Genomic DNA, 18,593 nt, shown 5'->3' with positions numbered 1-18,593 from the left:
AAGAAATTCAAGATTGCATAATATTTAATCAAGCGGTAACTTTCTTGTACCTCAGAAAACTATTCAACTTCTATTGATCGGTTATACTGACAAAAACAGAAGCCTTCTGCAATATACATTTTCATGTTTCCTATTTTCAAATGATTATCAATTTAATGATCAATGAGATTTTAAGGTAATTCAGAATAAAAGAAATTTAATACTTAATTTTCCAAATTTCATTTTAGAAAACGTAAAAGTATTTCATAAAAGTTTTATTAAGCACAAAGTTTTATAGGAGCGTAATTTACAACTAATTAATATAGAAGTACACCGATTAGGTAGAAAAGCAAACTTCCAGTTTAGTGGCGGAAATGGACGTATCTATTAGTTTTCAGGGATTCCAGCGGTTTAGATGCATGTTACCCTCTAAATTGAACAGAGTCCCATTCAAATGAACGAAACATGCGCATCAAAAATTTTTGCGTTCTCCCTCATTCATATAGATTCGTCTTAACTGTCCGTTTACCAATTTCGTATAATCCGTGGTCAGACTAACTTCCAAGGCTAAAGGAAAATCAATTTTAAATGCGTTACTGACAGAGTTTCAGAAAACAGCTGCTTTTATAGTTGGACTTGATGAAGAAATACACTAAATTTCTTGCCTTTAACTTTATGTTGTTCTTTTATTAGTATTGTTATCTCTTTTATTTAGAAAATTTTTGTAATTTTGCATCATCAAACAAAATGTGTGTGTTTTTTCTTTCTTTCTTTTTTTTTTTTTTTTTGCAAAACTTTGAGATACTTCTATTTATTTCAATATAATTCTAAAACAATTGAGAAAATAAAGGTTATTTTGCTCAAATATTGATACTACTTTCAAATATACATAAAACTAAGAAAAATAAACTAATAAAATGATATTTTATTTTTGTAAGCGAAGTGTAATAACGTAGTCTTTTGACATTACATCAGAAACCGTCACTTTAAGATTGTACAATTGTAACTGCCACGCTTCTTATTGTACCTACGAAAAGAAAAACAACTTTAGTACACAGTTATAATTGACATCATTTACAACACATTAATAAATAGATAGTTCAACAATTTGATAGTAAATTTGTCCTAAATTTGTACATAAAGCCCGTTTTAATTCACGTATACACATATTTTTCATTACCATAAAAATCAACGAATTGTTTGTCTATATTTCACGCTAGAAAAAGACTTTTCTACGTTTTTTTTTTTACCTGTAGTTTGTATATATATATACATACAATTGCTAACAAAATACGCAATGAAGATATTAGGAAAGATATAGGGACATTTAGCTTATGCGATAGAGTGAAGGAATACCGCACCAAGTGGAAAAGTCATGTACAGCGTATCCCGCCGAGTACAAGATTCCCTAGGGATGCCCTCAATTATGCTCCTAACCAAGGTTAAAAGAGGAATACATGAAGTGTTCTAGGGTAACAGACGCTGCTACCCACTTGCAAATTGGTACTTAAAAATTTAAAATAGTTCATAGTTTTATGTGTCTGTGCTCGGAAGTCAACATTAAAAACAATATTTCTTCTGAAATACAAAGGAGAATTGTTGCTGCCTTTAAATGCTTCTACGGGTCGAAAAAGTATTTAAAATCAAATTTACTCAAAAGGAAAACTAAACTTTTAATCTATAAATCTCTTATCAGACCTGTACTCACATACTCCTCAGAAACCTTGTCATTGATACAAAACAATGAAAATACCCTTGGTGTCTTTGAACGCCGCATTTTAAGGGCCATCTTTGGAGGAAAGGAGGTTGGTGGTATTTGGCACAGGCGCTCCAATTTATAGTTGTATTATTCTTTTAAAGAATCTGATAGGGTCAAATTCATAAAAATTCCAAGATTTAGATGAGCTGGCCACGTTATAAGATTAAATAAAAAATGATCAACAAACAAAAAATTTTTTGGCTAAATCTACAGATTTAGAACAAGGGGTCGGCCTAACCTCAGATGTGTTGAATGCATAGATAAGGATGTTACTATTATAAAAGCGAAGAATTGGCAAGCCATGGTCAAAAAAAGAGAGGCCTGAAAGATATTAAGAAGGCCAGGGTCCACGCAGGGTTGTCGTGCCACTGAGGTGAGGAAGGAAGGAAGGGTAGAAGAGACCGTAGCAGACCCAAAAAAAGGTGGATAAATCAATTAGGACAGAACAGGCTTGCCTGTCCTCGGAACTGATGATGATGATATATCTTTTTATACTTTTTTAACAGTTTTTTTAAAATTTCATTTTTATCGTACCATTTCTAAACATGTGAAAAGAAGAAAAAAACTCAAAATTTAATTTTAGATTATAAACAACAATTATAAAGAATAAAGATGTTTTTAGAAAAAAAATCCAAGTCCCACCTCGATTTAAAATTTTGTTCAGACGATCCCAAAATAGTCCGAGAAAGAGAAATAAGAAAGAAAGATGATATTAAAAACTATCTATGATCATTTAAAAAGATTTAAAATTGAAAAAATCATTTTTTTTTTCAGTTAGAAAAATATTGTTTCTTCTGTGTCATCGTTACAAATTACATGAATAACTTTTTCTCGTATTGAAATCGCGGAGCAAAACTTAAAAGCAATATTGTTTTTAAAAAAATTTTTCACATTAAATAAGATGTCGTCTCTTCTTAGGCTTAGTTTTAATGAAGATATATAGTTTTAATGAAAAGTAGCAGTCGCAATTATCGTTGTAAAGTTTGTTCTGAAAAAAAGCAACGCCTTCTATTGCAATCAAAATCTCAAAAATGTTTTAACTGTGCGGCAAAACTCGATGTAACATGACTTCTGAAGAACCAATCGCAAAAACATTCTTTAAATCTCCTGGGACTTTTGAGCCCTGTACATACAAACGCACACACACACATACACACGCGTGAGCACAAGCATACAAAATTTGTTTTGTACTTTTAAGTTTTGTGTTTATTCTGTTGACAGTCCCGTGACTGCCTGTTTTTTATTCAATGTATATACTAGTCATATTTATTTAAAGATAATTTTTAAGGATAAGGAATTACCTTAATATCTCTGCTATCTCACCACAGAAGAGGATGGTGGTAATAGGGTAACGGTAAAGGAGCTGTGTTGTATACTTTGCCTGTTGCAGAGCTGGCATATTGTCCAGTAGTAAAATCGTAATAGTTGCCTGCCCAGTCTTTGATACCCCCGGACGTCAGTATTTGTGCGCTGGCAACGGCAATCAAAGCCATAATTACAATTAGAAATACCTGCAGGATATGCAAAAAGCTATGAAAACATTCGCATTATCTGTTATGAAAGTTGAAATTAAATTAATACAGATTGATGCTTAAAAACAATGAAACTTCATGAAATACACCAACAGCGGCTGGAATTGAACGAGCTGGCGGTGCATTTCATGCATTTCTGCCTTAGCCCTGGCCACAGGGCGGTAACTTACTGAATGAGACTTCACTTTTTATTGGTTTTATGATTCATTTAATTTTTTACGATGTTTTATATAAAAAAATATGAAATATGTACCTCAATTTTCCATTTTGTTTTGAAATTTTTTGAGCATAGGTTTCACTCGTAGTTTTTAAATTTAGCATTTTGTTTTCGGTGATGATTTATAATAAGTGATCAATGCTGGTTTATTTTGCTGATAATTTTTGAATTTTTGAAACTGTGTCGTAGACTGCTAAAGAAAAAAAAATCTGCTACTGGGTTTGTTGAATTTTAACGGTTGTTAGAATACATTGGGATTGTTTTTATTTTTCACCCATTTTGCGGATTATCCACAGTAGCGCGTAATTTAAAATCAGAACGTGTTAATTACAATAGTTATTCACGAGAACTGGATAAGAAGTTGCATTTTTTCCATCCTATACTTTAATGATGAAAATTAGATTTTTATTTTTGTTGTGAAAAATAAATTGAAAGTCACCACGCTTTGTTCTATTTAAGAGAAAAGCTTTGTTTCAAGAAAAAGGAAATAGAAAATTTATTTTTCTTTGTATAGTAACTTTGTACTAATTACTGATAGTTTAAGCCTTTCCAAAGTTGTAAACAAAGACTCTTAAATTACTTATTCTCCCTGACAGTGATTTCAATGCCTTATGCATCAGCTATATAGTAAAATTTTGTCATCTCACAAATTCTCAAATTTGTTTACTTCCAAAAGTTAAAAATGCATTTTAAAACTCTTGAAAACTATTCTTCCCCAATTTTAATTATTCCAAAATGACATTAGTCATTATTTTTAGTAGTGATTCTAACTACTTTTAACGTTTATTTAGAAAAGAAGCAGGGCTCAAACGTGAATAATTTCAAATATGATTGGTGCAAATGCGAGTCCACCAGCGGACGCGATGATTTTCAGCGGCTGTTGCCACACCCCACTCGGAGAAGTTCAAAAAATTATTTTGTGGATTTTGGTAAAAATAGACAGCAAACTATTTTTAATGAAGTTAGTAACTTAAATTCATAGTATTCTGTTTTTCGCTTCAGGAATGTGTCAATGATTTTGCGGCAATTAGTTTCATATACTCAAATGGTAATATTTTATTCCACCAGTAGAGTCGACAGTTCTCCCCCCCCCCCTCCTTTTTTTATAACTATACTAGTGGTACCCGCACGTCTTTGCCCGTAATAAAAAAATTAAAAGGTCTTTTGGTTCGCCTGCATATTTACAAATAATGTGTGGTGAATTTTCTCGCCAATTGGCTTGTACCCATGCTACAGTTCCACGTTATGATAATTTCGTATCTCGCCAATTGGCTTGTGCCCATGTTACGGTTCCAAGTTATGATAATTTCGTTCTTAAAATTGGAATAGAAAAAGAACCACATCGAATTTTCAAAAAATCGCTTCGAAGTGCACACCCCCATGCTACAAACACTAAACTTTGCGCCAAATTTCATTAAAATCAGCCGAACGAACTAAGCGCTATGCGCGTCACAGAGATCCAAACATCCTACAGACATCCTCCGGACATCCAGACAAAGAGACTTTCAGCTTTATTATTAGTAAAGAAGTATACCGAGTTTGCTTGTTATTTTGATTCATTAAATGTATAGCTCCGGCATAAGTTGAACAATAAATTACCGCAATATATCAAACATTATGACATTCTTGTAGTATTGAGTTAATTTGTTTTTTACTCTATATGACTTGGAGTGTTAGCACCACTCCAGCAGAACTATAAATGATATAAGCGTTTGCGTAAACTATGATTCATTCAAAAGTCTCACTCATTTGAAACAATAGGAAATGGTCCAATTCTTTGTTAATAAACGGTGCGAAATTTTTTTAAACATACTTTTAATATCTTGTAAAGAATTCTATGTAATTTTGTTACAAAACATTGTTTATCATCGCAACGGCAATTCTGCTTATTTATGAACCTGTTTCGGTTAAATACTCATATTACCTGAGATATCCTTGCAATCCGATTATCCGGATTGCTTTTAGTCCCAGTTATTCCGGATAAACAAGGCTATACTGTACTTCCAACTATCATCCGAACCAACAAATGTGTCGTTTCCGTTAAAGGAAAACTAAACCCAGAATTGCAAGCTGATTAGCAGTATGTATTAATACAAGATCAATTATATTTTAACACTGTTAATACTTTCATTTAATATTCCCCTGAACAAAGGCTCTTAATTTCCGGAAATTTTTCCCTCAGTATCTGGAAGGAATCATTTGTTTTTAATCACCTGTAATGCTTGCGAAGAAGGAAGGGAAACTTACATCTAATTAAGTTGATAATGGCTCTAGGAATAGAAAAAAAGTTTTGCCTCAAGATATTTGCATTTCCTATTGCTCTTAAGGCAATCTTTACATTGTGAATTATATAATCGAGAAAGCGCGAAACAAGAATAGTAACTTTGTTTTTGTACAATAATGTCAGTCTATTCAGCAGCGAGCGTTTTCCTAACAAAGCAATTCAGGTAATAATGAGTAAAATACATTAATGAATTCGATTATATATGCAATGATTTCAGTAATTGCGCGCACATGGGTTTAGTTTACACTTTCAAACTCAGCACTTTAACCATTTTAACTGCATTTCATAGCCTCAGAGCAATAGTAAAACAACTAAGCCTGAAAGCAATAAAGATATATCCTACTATTGCTTTTAGGGTACGATATGTTCAGCCATTCTGTTGCTTTTAACTTTTATGACTTGGAACACAAGGTTCCTTAGTGTGAACGCTTGGCGCGTTAGGCGCCGAGCAGTTCAGTCTAGGATTATTGTTTTAAAGGAACCGTAAATGTAATTCATTGTTTTGGCGATTTGTTTTGAAAGAAAAGAAACTTTTGATTTGTTTTTATCCGAGTGAAATGTACGACATTTTCTCCTTTTTTTCTGCCGATGATTTTTGAAAGCTTGAATGTTCCACTGGATGTTTTTTTTTTCGTTAGACGGATGGATTATGATAGCGTGGTTGCTGAGCGAGTTCGGCGATAAACAATAGAGTTTCGGAACTATTTTTACATTTGAAAGATATTATTTGATGTATCTTTTTGCTTATTTGGCAAAATATTTTAAATTGCAGTAAAAACCGCTTTACTCGCTAAATAGAGTTTTAAAGCAACTGTAAATCTAATTTAACAATTTGACAAAAAGTTTTAAATTCCAAAGAAACTTCAATTTTTTTTTTGAAAAAGTGTATACGCACTTTATACAAAGAAAAATTCATTTTTTTTTTTTTTTTAAATTCAACGGACTTCCATTAAATTTTTAGCACTGTCATCGCTGTGCGGGTACTGCTAGTAATAATATAAACTTAGCGTGTATGTAATCTCAAACTGAGTGAGAGGAATAACATTTCTTATGCATTTTATTGTAGGTTTATTAATCTAAAACAAATAAACGGTTAATTACCATTAATGAATGATAAAATGAATAAATAGTTAATTATATTAAACGTAAACTTCGTGTGGTATGTTATCTTAAACTGAATAAGAAGAATAAAATGTCTTATACATTTCATTGTACGTTTATTAATATAAAAGAAATAAATTAGCTGCTAATTGCCATTCATAAGTAATAAAATCAATAAACGGTTAATTTCTATTAATAAATAATAAGATAAACTCTTACTGTGGTATATTATCTTAAACTGAGTAGGAAGACTAACATTTCTCTGACTTACCAGCTTGTTCATGACGGAAAGTTTTCTCACTCGTACTACCAGAGCTAATATTTATTTCAGAAATCTTTTAATCTTTTAGAAGAAATCAGCTTTATTTATATATAAAGCATATGTCCTTGCCACACCTCTTAAGATTGAACTGGATGTGAATCTCATTAAAATCAAATGGGTGGTACGAAGATGCATTTAGGAAGAGATATAAGTTTGAAGGACAGAAAAAAACGTTTGTTGATTCATTAAAATTTTAGAATACAACAAGATTCATTAATTAATTTGAGAAGAATGAAGTGAAGCTCATTTGATTCCGGTTTGTAAAAAGAGATTGCGCAAACAAGCATTTTCTTTATCCTGAAGATTTTATTTATTTATTGGTAGAAACAGTCAACCTTTTATTTTACTTCCCCATTCTAAGGTCCCTAGAAGAAAAAAGGTATATCTCTTGTGCCTTTCCAGATAGTCCAGGATATGCTGTGGGGATGTTTGTTTGTTGTGTCTCCTGGAGAGGTACTGGAATACCAAGGATGATTTGGTGGCTCTCGTAATACTTTCACGATTTCTTTTTTCTTTTTAGACAACAGTGTTAGTGTTAGGTATCTCGGGAAATTTGATGTAGACAAAGGTCCAAAGGCGCCTCAGTCTTTTATTTCGCAAGATATATCTACAACTGGAAAACAAATTCCCAAAGCTAGTCACGTAGGATGTTATTTCGTAAAAGTAGCTCCTTGAAGCTAGGAGTGTATGCTTATTTAGGATGACATCTTCTGTTTTATCTTTCATATTTTCCCATCTAGAAAGGTACTGAATGAATCAAACGGTCCAGAACGATCCAAGGTTGTTGGATCTATGTAGTTAGAGAAGAATATCCAAGGCAACGACTATGACAATAAGTTCACCCTTGAATATCGAGTAATGCTCAGGATTTGTTTTCCATAAACTTGTGGGAGTAGTATCTGCATTGATCCTGAAAAGATACAGTGAAACATGTGTATAACAACGCTGTCTATAACAATAAACTTGTCTAGATAGATATTTTCCTTGGTCAGAGCAAAATGTCAGCATAAATAATCAAACTGTATGTAACAATAACCTGTCTATAACAATATTTATTTAGTGTCGTTGTATACAGGTTTTACTGTATAAAGAGAGAGAGACGTATTTAAAAAGGAGAAGCAATAATAGTATAGGTGCATATGTGTTTACGTCACGGTTAGTCTTTTTTTGAAAAATAACAGAGAGAGCTCTGCTTCAAATGGATGTCTATAATGCTATAATGATGCTTCCTTTTTTCACAATAGTGGAATACGAATTAAGTGAGGGAAAAAACTTTTCGGGTCAAAGTAACGTCCGAAGAACGACGACGTTTAACGAAGCATGAAAATTGCCATTTGTCCCTAACACAAATAAAAAACATTACTCTCCGAAACGAATGACAGCGGCAGGGATTTCCGAGTATCAAGTGGAGCTGCTGAATTTAATTAAAAGCCAAGCTTCTTTTGGTTCATTGGTGAGTAATTTTCTTCGACCATAATTGGAGTAATTCAACAGAATTTCATCTGTCATGCTCTGTAAACCTTAAACGACAATTTACAAAGAAAAAGAAAGAATTTGTTTACCTTTCAAATTCCTGGTGCTTCCGCGAAAACAAAATGATTAAGTATTTGCATTTTTATATTAGTTCAGAAAGAAGTGTACAATGAAACAGAAAAAAAAAAGCTCCTAAATGTGATGACTTGAGTCGATGAAAGTCACGAAGACTGATGATTTGACAATTTTTTTTAAGCCAGCCTTTTCACTTCAAGTCTTTGAATCTCTCTTGCAGTGTTTCTTAATTTCTTTGCTAAGTGGAACCCTTTTCAATACCATTTTCAATTTCACTTTTCTCATGGAACCCCTGGTTTATCTTAATAGTATAGTTTGAATGCAACATCCTCATATAAATAATAGCCGATAATCCAGTAGCCCGCGTGTTTCAATAATGAAACTCGCGCCACGACATGACAATGTGATAATATGTTTTTGGTATGTTTAATCAAGGCTTCACTTGATACGTGTTTCTATTAGGCTCTGTCATTTCCATAAAAGTTGAGTATGAAATCAATCAATCAAACAAAAAACCCGTTCAAACTCCAATGACATCTGTTGAATTTTGTGATAACTTTTAAAATCATATTATTTTATTTTTGAAGTGAGAATTCAAAATTGAGTTCTAATGTGTTTAAGTTAATGGGGATAGTTCGATAATTGGAAATCTGGAGATCTTTCTTCATTGGTGTCAATTTTTGGCTCCAGCGCTGCGCGAGAGATATTTTTCGTTGCAAAGCTAAATAATGAGAACGGAAACATCTATTTACATAGGGTTACCATAAATCAGCAGGGTTACCAAAATAAAACTATTAACACCAAGAATGAGACGACCGTGCCAGATTCCCAATTATCGAAATATTCCCACGTTAATATAAAGGCGGAGTTTTTCTTCCTGTGAAAAGTGTATGAAAATATATTTTAGGTAAAAAGTAAATAAATATGAAACTTTGTTTCCGAAGAAATAAATAAATAATTTTAAAACAAAATCCCATGAATATAAGCTGAGGAAACTGTTTCTCTCCTACGAATTAAATCCATGTAAGACTCTTTTAATGAAAAAAGTTTGATAATTTATTTCAATTTTTGCCATGAAATATTTTTAAAATTATTTGAGGAATGTAATTTTAAAGCCTCAAATTATTAAGAGTTAGTAACATTGAATATTGATTATTTCTTAATGTATGCATTAAATAATAACTTTCAAACGAGCTCTAAAAGAAGGTTACTGTTTGAAAAGGTATGTTAATAAAATGTTTTGGTTAACTGGTTTGGTACAAGACTGATAGTTAGTATGTCCTTATGATCAGACGTTTTACATTGAAACAATGAATTCACCAGGGAAAACATGCCAATAAAAATTTCAAAAAATCAAAAGATGGCAACTTTTCGTAAAAGATTTTTATAAACCTACTTTTCAGTATTTAGAAAAAACAATTAAAAAAAAATCCCTCAAAATTTTGTTAGAATTAAACTTTTGCTTGTTTAAAAAATTTATGAAATAAAATAATAATAATATTAACAATGATAAATAAGTAAATATCCGTTAAAAATATAAATGGTATTCAAATGCTTAAAATGCATATATTTCAACCATCAAAATATCACCAAACAAGAAATGGCTTCGTTCAAATGTAGAAGCAATTTTCACCCGTCACACCTTGACATGCGATTTTATAGATAAAAATAAAAAATATTCCAATAAATATTCCAATTAGTACTTGTTGTCATCAAAAATTAACATTTGAAAAAAAAAAAAAAAAACAACATTTAGATAAATGTTTTTTTGATAAAAAATTTCATATTCTTGTACTAACGTAGTCACAGGTCATATTATTGTTGTATTGTTCATTGGCAGTACAGGAGAATTCTCAGTCGACAATTCGTTTTGATTTTTTCTCTGCATCTTATTCCGAAAATATTGTTGGAACGCTTCACTCAGAGGGTATTTCAATCGAATTTTTAAGTGATTATTTTGAATTAAAATATATATATATATATATCGCGGAACTCTTGCTTGACTGATGGAACGTTTCGTGGAACACAATATAAGAAGCACTGCTCTATTGTAATCTAAAGCTAAATCGGAAAACTGCTTAAATAATGGTGGGAAAACATGCGAATCTCTTTTCTAAAAGACATTTTGCCACCTGCTTGAAGAAAATCACTTTCTCTTTCTACAGTCTTAAGAAGATTTCCATCATACTAATTCCATTGATAGATCTGCTAATATATATGTCAAGGTCAACACGTAACTTAATAACCAAAGAAGAACAAATTTTTAGGCATGGACAAGAACGGAAGTGCTCCAGAACTCATCTTGAAGGTCAGGGCGTGGTAGGTGATCTCATCTCTTGCCTAATAGTGATACGTGATACGGCTCCAAAGAGATTCTCACAAACCGATTAGGGGTTGATCGATTGGTCATAATTTTTTCTTTTTGGAATTCATAGAACGCACTCTTGGAAACTTTTTTCAAACTCCACACATCTTAAATTCAAGCACATTTACCATGCCTTCTTCGAAATCAGTAGATTGCATGTAAAAAGAAGGCCAATAATGAAAGATAGTTCGTTAAAACAGGGATGCCCAATCCCACAAGAGCAAGAGAAACCCCCCCCCCCCAAAAAAAAAGAAAAATTACCCCTCAAAATAACCCTCAAAAATTTCAATGGCGCGGTCCACGCCATGATCCTCCCCCCTAGGTGGCCACTCCTGAATCTGGAAATGTATATAACATAAAGCTCTAGCCTTGAGTATCCCCACTCTCAAAATTAAAAAACTCGTTGCATAGATTTTAGGTTTTCTTCAGGTTTTCGGAGGGATGTGTTTAAAAAAGGGTTCCAAATTAATCTGTGCGAAATTTCACTACGTTCTGAACTGCCTCCGGGTTGACTGTATAGTTTCAGTTTATTTTTCTTTAATAAGTTACAGATAGGATTTCAAAACCAAGTGTTATTTCATTTGCACGTAAACGATGTCATGAGTGGGCTGCAATGCGTGGTGGAAAGTTGAGAAATAACATGCCGGTGCACGAGTCTCATCCTCGATAGGTTAAAAAAATATATTATTTTAAAAAAAAAATTTTTTTTTTTTCATAATGTCACCCTAAAATACCAAAATAAAAGAGAGAGAGAGAGAGAGCAGTGTCGTGTCGTGCCAGTAAACTATTATTTAACATTTCAGCTTGAAAGTACAAAGTTATTAATGAGTGCATTTGCATCAAGAGCAAATAACTTAGAGAAGGACAAAAATTTCACCAATTGAAAAATGGTGATTGAAAACGAGGAAACTGTTGATAAAAGAATCATGGCTTTACCTAAATAAAAAAGTACGAATATTTTTTGTCTCTTCTTGAACTAAATCTCCATCATCACAATGAGAGTGACCATAAACTCAGACCACTTTTGCAGCTCATGTCTTAACTTCGAATGTTGATCTATTAGCCTACTGCTACAGAAGAGCAGATCTATTTTGGAGGGGAAGAGGCGGGGGGGGGGGGGGGATCACGCTGAATGATATAGTGTATTTGGTACGAAAAAATTCTGAAACTGCTTGGGTGTCAATAAAAAGTAACAAATCGTTCAGGAACGAGGTACATAGAGGGCATAAACGTTCCCAATTAATTTCACACGCAATGAAAAGAAGAAGTATTTCAGATATTTACTTTCAAAAATATATAATAAGTTGAAAATATTACAGAAATCGTTCATATTTTATTCATTAAGTGTTTGAATACAGTGTGAATGGATGATATTTTCGGAGGAGGGCTGGGAGGTCATGATTTCAATGACCCTCCTCTTGTATCCGTCCCTGCTGCTACAATACAAGCAATTCAGTTTAAAATGCTCAACCTAAGAACAAGTGATACAGGAATATCGGTCAGGGAACATCAGAAAGGGAGGGAGCAGCTATTGCTTCATCAATTTTTCCAATACAATTACAAAAATGTTTTTACAAAAAAGAAAAAAAGAGAATTTCCTGAAAAAGCAGTACAGGACAAAAACCTTCTCGGGGATAAACCAGTTCTTTGAAAACAAGATTGATCGTGTATTCTAGTTCTGTTTTTGTTGAACTGAACTTTTATTTACTTCCTTCGTAAATGGTTTTCGAGTAATTGCGAGCAATCGTTCGGCAATTACCCTTTCTGAAGGGAATTGAAGTGGCACTTTAGAGAGGGGTGTATTCCTAAAACGTGACCTAAAAAGAAATCACGAGCTACTAATTTCAGTGCATGACCCAAGTCAAAGTATACTTCATTTCAGTTGAATAAGATATTAAACACTAACGGCTTCTGAGAAAGTAAATTTTAGCTGACTTTTTTAATGGATACTAGAAAATGATGAATACTGAATTTATGTCACAGATCTTAAACTTGTTAGAAAATGATTACCTTATGTGAATAGTAACCTCATTATTTTGACTTCAGATTTTAATTTAAGTCTCATTCTTCCAGTATTTAGCATACTTAACCAAACAGCTAAATAGCAATTTGTTTCGTTTTGGTCAGTTTTTTCAAATGCTTCGTATTGTTTTATTTTAAAGAAATATAATTTGTTTATTACCGAGAAAAAATAGAATCGGGATTGCAATTAGTTGCCGATCTATACGGTTCTTTAAAAATTGAAACAATAATGTTAAAAAAATACTAAATTTTCAAAAAAAAAAAAAAAAAAACACCCACCCTGGTTTTTTTTCCTCCAAATTTTGCGCTTTTTCAACGTCGTTATTTTTATTTTCACTACTGTAAAAGCACTACTATTATCACTCACTATTTTTAAAAAAGCATTTATCCATTTTCATTAGGTTTCTTAAGACAAAAAAGTATATCACTCTTGTCTTTTAAATGCTCTTTTAGTCTGTTTTTATTGCTTTGATTCATTAACATGAAGTAATATCTAAACAGTGAGTTTTTATAAGCTTTCTTTACTGAAAATAGAACTGTAGTAGAGTGTATAGAAAAAGAATTTTGCATTTAGAAATTAAAATTTTAAAATTTCCATAGTAATATTCTTTAATTGATAGCTTTATTGTCGAATGAGATCGATAACACATCTACTTAGTTTGTCAATGAAGAGTTTCGTATCATTTCTTGCTAGACTAAATGTTGTCTAAATTGAACTTTATTTCCTCTTTGTATTCTTTACTAATAATAAAGCTGAAAGTCTATCTGTCTGTATGTCTGGATCTCAGTGACGTGCATAGCGCCTAGACCGTTCGGCTGATTTTTATGAAATAGGGCACAAAGTTAGTTTGTAGCATGGAGGTGTGCACCTCGAAGCGATTTTTCGAAAATTCGATTTTGCTCTTTTTCTATTCCAATTTTAAGAACTTTTTCCCGAGCAAAATAATCATAAGATGGACGAGTAAATTACCAACTTATCACAACGTGGAACCGTAACATGGGCAAGGCAATTGGCAAGAAATTCATCATACAATATTTGTAAATATATAGGCGAACCAAAAGACCTTTTAATTTTCTACTACGGGCAAGCCGTAGGGTACCACTAGTAAGATAATAAAATAAGTAAACGTTATCTTTTTCACAAAAGTTCCAAGAGCACGCAGACATTTTCTCTCTCCCTCTCTTGTATTCCTTGACATTTTTACTCAAAAATAGAAAATTTCAATTAAATAAAGCAGGTTTATTTTAGCTTAATTTTTTTTTGTAAATTTTAGTGAAATCAATGCTTTTATCGTAATTTTAATTAACATTTCGCTTAAATATTAAATACTTTTTAAAAATTGACTCTCCGCCCGGCTCTGAAAGATATTTGCGTCGATTAAAAGAATTCAGCATTTACCCGTTCGAGAAAAAGTAATTTTCTCCATTGAATGTCTATTTAATTTTACGTACAGCTCTTTAGAAAAACCTCAAAAATCTAACAAAAGAAAAATCAGCTCCTATGTCAAACTTCTAATCAGCTCTTGTCAAAGCATTTTCATTCAAACATGTTTATGACCTCAATAACTCTACTCCATTAGTCGCTTGAGGGCACCGACGAAAATCAGATAATTTCTTCTTCACCTCCAGTTCAAACCAATTCAACCATTACGACAATCTGTTTTTCGTTTACTTTTCACTTTTACAGACAATACAAATTACAGCAGATCTAATCATAAACAGATTCATTTGTGATATAGAGTGAAAAATGTATGGCTGCTAGAAATAGCAGAGTGCAGAAGTGTTAACGTTTGAACAGTGGCATGTGCTAACACTTCTAGACCCAGTAGATACCAGTAGTTCCTCCTTGCATTAAAATGCAAATAAACTGGAGTTTTCTTTATCATAACTGTTTCAAAATACATACACAAATTCTCACGTACACACACAGATTTTCCTCTCTCTTTCTCTCACTTTCAGTTTGTTATCTCTTCCCCCCCCCCTTTTTCTGCAATCTTTGAAGTTTTACTCAAATACAGAAAATGTAGTACCAAAATTTCTTCAAGGGTCATTTTACTAAAAAGATAAATAATAATACTGGCATGAACAAAATCGTATTGAAGCCTTTATAGCTAAAAGCTAACGATTAAATTGGTGCTTTTCTTGGAACTCTTAGAATTTCTCCGATTTTGACTTCAGAAAAAGAACTTGATAAACTAAAGTGTTCTTAAGGTGGAGAAATTGTAATAAAAAAGTTCAATACAAACTTTTAGAAGCAATGAATAGCCATTTTTTTTAATCCACACTTTTTCTCATTCTTTCCCGCCTTAAAACCATACTCACAGGAAGTTTGTAATTTCTCTTTTGAATTTATTAAACATTAAAACTTAATGGCATTTTTTTTTTTTTTTTTTTTTTTGAAAAAGTGATCAGAATATTTCAGATATTGCGCATTTTTTCTATCTCTTTTTTTAAATATTATAAATAGGTGAAAAATAAACTTTATGACACATTGAATTATCGTTTGGCTCATTAGAATATAATCTTAACAAATAAATAATACACCTAAATGCAAAGGGGTGCAAGCGGGAAAAAATTGGTGATGAATAGCACAAATGCTAGGAAGACATACTAATATGTTGTATGGAACGAATCCTTAATCGTAGATCGAATCCTTAATCGTAATCGCTGCTACACAAAGTTATTCAAAAAAAAAAGTCACAAGTAGACAACTTCTACTGATTAAAATTTTGGATTCGTTTTAACCGAGATTTTTCTTTTATCACTTATACCTCCATGCTTCTTGCAGTATTAAACGTGAGTCTTAAGTTACACTTTTTATTATTACTATTTTTATTATTAATTACTTAAGAATATTTCTCAGTTTACTTTCTCCGTCATTTCTCCTTGCGTTTTGCCTGCGGTTTTTAATTGTTGCCAAAAACAATGAAAAATAATAGTAGTTATAAGGTGATCATACTTCCGCTTTTTAATTGTTGAAAAAAAAATGAAAAAAGATGAATTGTGTGTGTGTGTGTGTGTGTGTTACTTAGTTTAACAAATTAATTTCAAGGCTGAACTAAGCAAGCATATATTTGTAGGCTTTTTACAAGCTTTTTTTTCCAGTTTTCTTGTTCAAAAGTGCTTTTAAATTCGAGCATACAAATCAGCAATATTGAAGAAAGATTAATAGTAAATATAAGCTATTCTATCTTTGTGTGCAGTACGTTTATATTAAAACAAAAGTCAACACTGTTTTTTTTTAAGAAGGAGAGGTAACAAGTAAATGTGTTTTTAACTCAAAAAAAAAAAAAAAAAAAATCACTCTTCAAATAAATTTTAAAACGTAAAAGCTTTAAAATAAAATATATAAAAAAACATTCAGTGCACCGGTGGGAATCAAACCCGCACCTCCCCCGCATATGAAGTGAAGCTTCTATCACAAAGTTGCGGAGGCCCCATATTGCAACTATATGTTTACTTTTGCTTTCGGCAGTTAATAATATGCACGAATTTTTTTTAAATAAAATATTCAAAACATTCAGTATTTACTGAGATTGTAACGCGTGTTCCAACCAGAATTACAAGAAGATGTTATTCAGATAGTTTGGGATTAGGGCTCACTTCAGAGTTACAATCAGAGCTGCAGAGTTGGACTGATTTTGAGGTAGAGGAATCAGAGTAGGAGACTTTACAATTCTAAGAATAGGCGTAGGTCAATTTTCCTTCTACCCCGCAGCTCTAGTAACAACTAACTACAGTCTTACAAATTCAAACTATATTTAGAGTAATTTTTTTTCTTCATGATTTTGCTTATTGTTGTAAAGACGTCAAGTAAGAATGTTGGTCTTAAGCATTATTGGCTTAAGATACAGTAATACCTCCTTTAAGGGACACCTCTGAATAAGGGACACCTCTATTTAAGGGACACTTTTTCTAGTCGCAGTCCCTTTGAATAGGGACCTCTATGTATTTACCTCTCATTAAGGGACACTCTATTTAAGGGACAGTCACAGAGAAAAATTACAAAAAAACTCTGCATAAATGCATGATAAATATCGAAATTATTGGTATTTAAGGTTTACTTTTTGTCCAAAAATTAACTGGCAAAAGTTTGCCTTCCCATTAACATGCAAATAAACAAATATGTGTTCTAAAATTTTTGCTGAGACCAACATTCATGCTTTTCCATTTCATCAATTTCTTTATATGGGTTCAGCCGCGACAGATACGCCCATGACAAGCTTGCTATAGAAAACTTGAAATGTGATCACAATGTCTTTTGCATTGCAAAATACATGACATCAAACAAATCCGTATAACACATTAATTAAAAATTGCAATTAATGAAAATCAGTTACAACGCTTTGATGCAACATGTTTGATAACATTGAAATTTTTTTTTCCGGTTTGAATAATTCAGAGTTTTATTCAACAAACATGATACATTTTCAGTATTTAAGCTTAAATGCTATTAGTCTACGTTCATTAAGAAACTATAGCGAGTTAAGTTACAGCATGCATTAATTCATCGACCTCCGAAGAAGGGACACCTCTATTTAAGGGACAAGTTGTCCGGTCCCCTTAGAGTCCCGTATTGAGAGGTTCTACTGTATTATATTTTGATTAGATCTGTTGTTATATTGTTTGTTGACTAACAAAGGAAAGGAAACATAAAATATAAAAAATGTTTCGTAATTCTAAAGACTATTTCTATTAGATTGGTTCGCACTAAAACGTTTGAAAGAAAATAAGTACATATATGAGTTTTTGGTTTCAGCACTCAAAAATTTTGGAAAATCAAATTTTTCAAATCAAAGGAGCTAATAAAATTAAAAGTAAATATCGAAGAGGAGAAACAGGTGGTATACAGCTCTGTACGAATAGCTTTTACCATACCGCTTATATTTCTCCTCCTCACAATTTTTAATTTATATTTTATTGGCTGCTTTAGAATAAACTAGCAAAAATACCCGGCGTTGCCTGGGTCAGTAATAATTGTGAGAAACAATCGCTAGTTTCTTTCGTTTTCTGTTTTAACTGAAAGAACTCAAAACACACCGCTTTGACTTGATTAAAAATCGGGCTTCTTCCTTACCCATAAAAGTAATATAGCAATGAGTATAAAGAACGAACAGGTATTCATTTAGAAACGAAAGCACGAATTGAAGCATATAAATATTTGAAGAATTTTCAAAATATGAACTAACAAAAACAAAGATCACTAAAAAAACCTTGTGCTTTATTTAATTAAATAGTGCACACACACACACAAAAGAGAAAAAAAACCTGTCTACTATGTTTCCCTAAGTGTGCAAAAAGTAGAGTTTCCAAATCTTTAAATGACTTGAAACTCATGCTTGCTCCGGAAAAGTCGTGATTCAAAATTTTCATTATGATTACTTTTAACATTGCTGTTGTCAGGCAACAACTTTTTGTAACAATGGGTTTTATATTTAATCATTTAATTGGGTAATTACACGAA

The 18,593-nt window shown here is 32.1% G+C and overlaps 1 long non-coding RNA gene across 1 annotated transcript; it reads right to left on the bottom strand.

Moving 5' to 3' along the window:
• Window positions 1-884: 884 nt before the first annotated feature.
• On the bottom strand, window positions 885-7,293 carry LOC129222060 (uncharacterized). The gene is made up of 3 exons (XR_008580563.1): window positions 7,144-7,293; window positions 3,040-3,249; window positions 885-1,006 (listed from the first exon to the last, which is right to left on the bottom strand). It is a non-coding gene; the product is annotated as an uncharacterized LOC129222060 (long non-coding RNA).
• Window positions 7,294-18,593: the final 11,300 nt, after the last annotated feature.

Source organism: Uloborus diversus, chromosome 5, assembly GCF_026930045.1.
Source record: "Uloborus diversus isolate 005 chromosome 5, Udiv.v.3.1, whole genome shotgun sequence".
NCBI classification, from domain to species: domain Eukaryota; kingdom Metazoa; phylum Arthropoda; class Arachnida; order Araneae; family Uloboridae; genus Uloborus; species Uloborus diversus.
Note: the sequence above shows the minus strand (reverse complement) of the source record. Positions and strands in the feature narration are given on the sequence as shown.